This window comes from Perca fluviatilis, chromosome 19, assembly GCF_010015445.1.
Source record: "Perca fluviatilis chromosome 19, GENO_Pfluv_1.0, whole genome shotgun sequence".
Lineage (NCBI taxonomy): Eukaryota > Metazoa > Chordata > Actinopteri > Perciformes > Percidae > Perca > Perca fluviatilis.
Genome location: NC_053130.1, coordinates 1,560,119 through 1,562,618, shown reverse-complemented (window position 1 = coordinate 1,562,618; position 2,500 = coordinate 1,560,119). Strand labels below are relative to the sequence as shown.

Below are 2,500 nucleotides of genomic sequence, written 5' to 3'. Positions count from 1 at the left end.
TATATATATATATATATAATATGTTATATATATATATAATATGTTTTCATATAATAATAATATATATGCATAATATATATGCATTATATGTAATAAATTTAATATATATATATGTAAATATTAAATATAATTATAAATATATAATAATAAATATGTGTAATAATAATGTAATTGTATATGTAAAAATATAATATGTATGTATGTGTAATATTAAAATAATATGTTTTGTAAATGTGTAAAATAAATATGTAAAAATAAATATGTAAATAAATAATAAAAAATGTAAAAATAATAAATATGTAATATTATATGTATTAAAATAATATGTGTATGTAAGTAAATATGTAAGTAAATAATAAAAATAATATGTTTAGTAATATGTTTAAATAATGTAAAATAAATAATATTAATAATGTGTAAAAATAAATATGTAAAAGTAAATATGTAGTATGTTTAAGTAATAATAGTAAAATAATAATATAAATATGTATGTATGTGTAAAATAATAGTAGTATTAATGTATGTGTAAGTATGTAAAGTAAATGTGTAAAATAAGTGTAAGTAAATATGTGTAAATATGTTGTAAGTAATGTGTTTATGTATGTAAAATATATGTAAAATAAAATATGTATGTGTATGTAAATATGTATGTGTGTATGTAATGTAATATATGTATTAAAAATAAATATGTAAATATATGTATGTGTATGTATGTAAATATGTTTATATATGTAAAAATATATGTATATGTATATGTATATATATGTTTTGGGTTTGTTTCGGTCATGTATGTCAGATATACAAGACAGCGTCGGCGTTTTTATGGCGCCATTGATGATGTTTCACAGAAACTGGCTCTCAGACGACGGTGGTTTTGGTTGGTGTGTTGGTTCAGAGTTCAACCGGTTTGTGCAGTTTTTTTCTGTCAGCCGGCTGTTTTTACAGCGCTGTGTTGGCTCCTCTCCAGACTCTCTCTACTCTCGGTCTGTGTGTTCGCAGCAGCAGAGGGAAAACAGACTCTAACGCTCGCTGGAGGGGGGTGGAAGATAAATACCCCCCTCCACCCCCCTCCAGCCCCCCCAAAATGCCCCAAAAGTGTGAATGAACCCTGGTTATCTGGGCAGGTCTGTTGGGTAAGAGCACGAACGCCGTGGAGACTTTAAACCTTCAACTAACGATGAGTCAGTCGGTCCGGTTCCAGACCAGAGAAGAGACTAGAACATGTTCTCTCTTAGTTTACCTGTTAGATCATAATCATCGTCTGTACATTTCTACTGTGTGTGTGTGTGTGTGTCTTCTGCTTGTGTGTGTCTGTGTTGTTGTGTGTTATTGTGTGTGTGTGTGATCGCGTGTGTGTGTGTGTTGGGTTATTATTGATAGCGGCGTGCGTGTGTGGGTGATGCTTGTTGTTGATATAGCGGCGTGTGATGTGTGTGATTATGGGTATTAGATGGATGGAGTAGATGGCGTGTGATGGCGTGTGATGATATACCGTTTTTTGTTGATGATAGGTGTGTGTCTGTGTGTGGGTGTGTTGTGTGGTATTATTGATAGTGTGTGTGTGTTGTGTTGTATTGTCTGTGTGTGTGTGTGCTGTGTGTGTGTGTGTGTGTTGATAGGTGTGTGTGTGTGTTGGCGTGTGTGTGTGTGTGTTTGTGTGTGTGTGTCTGTGTGTGTATTATTTGTGTGGCGTGTGTTGTGTTATTATTGTGTGTGAGTGTGTGTGGTGTGTTTTGTGTGTGTCGTGTGTTTATTGATGGTGGTATTGTGTGTGTGTGTGTGATGTGTGTGTAGTGTGTGTGGTTGTGATGTGTGTGTTTTGTTTGTTGTTGATGTATTGTTATTATTGTTGTAGCGGTGTGTGTGCGGCGTTATTGTTGTTGTGGTGTGTGTGTTTGTTTGTGTTGAGTGTTTGTTTTGATAGCGTTTGTGTGTGAGTGTGTGTGTGTGTGTGTTATTATTTTGTGTGTGCGGCGTGTGTGTTTGCGATGGGCGTGTGTGTGTGTGTGTGTTATTGTCGCGTGTGTGTGATAGCGGCGTGTGTGTGTGTCGTATGTGGTCGCGTGTGTGTCGCGTGTGTGTGTGTGTGTGTGTGTGTGTGTGTGTCTGTGTGTGTGTCTGTGTGTGTGTCTGTTTTGTGTGTGTGTCTGTGTGTGTGTCTGTGTGTGTGTGTGTGTGTCTGCGTGTGTGTGTGCGTGTGTGTGTGCGTGTGTGTGTGTGCGTGTGTGTGTGTGTGTGTGCGTGTGTGTGTGTGTGTGTCTTCTGTACATTTCTATAGAATGATTTGAACGCCGGAAAAAAGCCTAAAAAATGTCATAATAATCAAAGTTTTTTTTCTTTCTTTCCTTGAATTATTTCGACTTTTCTCTCAAAATATTCAGCCCTTTTTTTTATATATATATTCAGGACTAGTAAGAGCCAATCAGGAGGCAGGAAAGCTCTGTTTGTGTCCAAACCTAAACGGGGGGGCAGCAGAGTTTCCACATGTTAAGTTTTAGGC

General features: G+C 35.5%; 1 protein-coding gene across 1 annotated transcript in view; it reads left to right on the top strand.

Annotated features, from left to right (window-relative positions):
• The window catches only part of LOC120548422 (glutamate dehydrogenase, mitochondrial-like), a 26,970-nt gene that overhangs the window by 3,408 nt on the left and 21,062 nt on the right, over nucleotides 1-2,500 (top strand). The window lies entirely within an intron of this gene.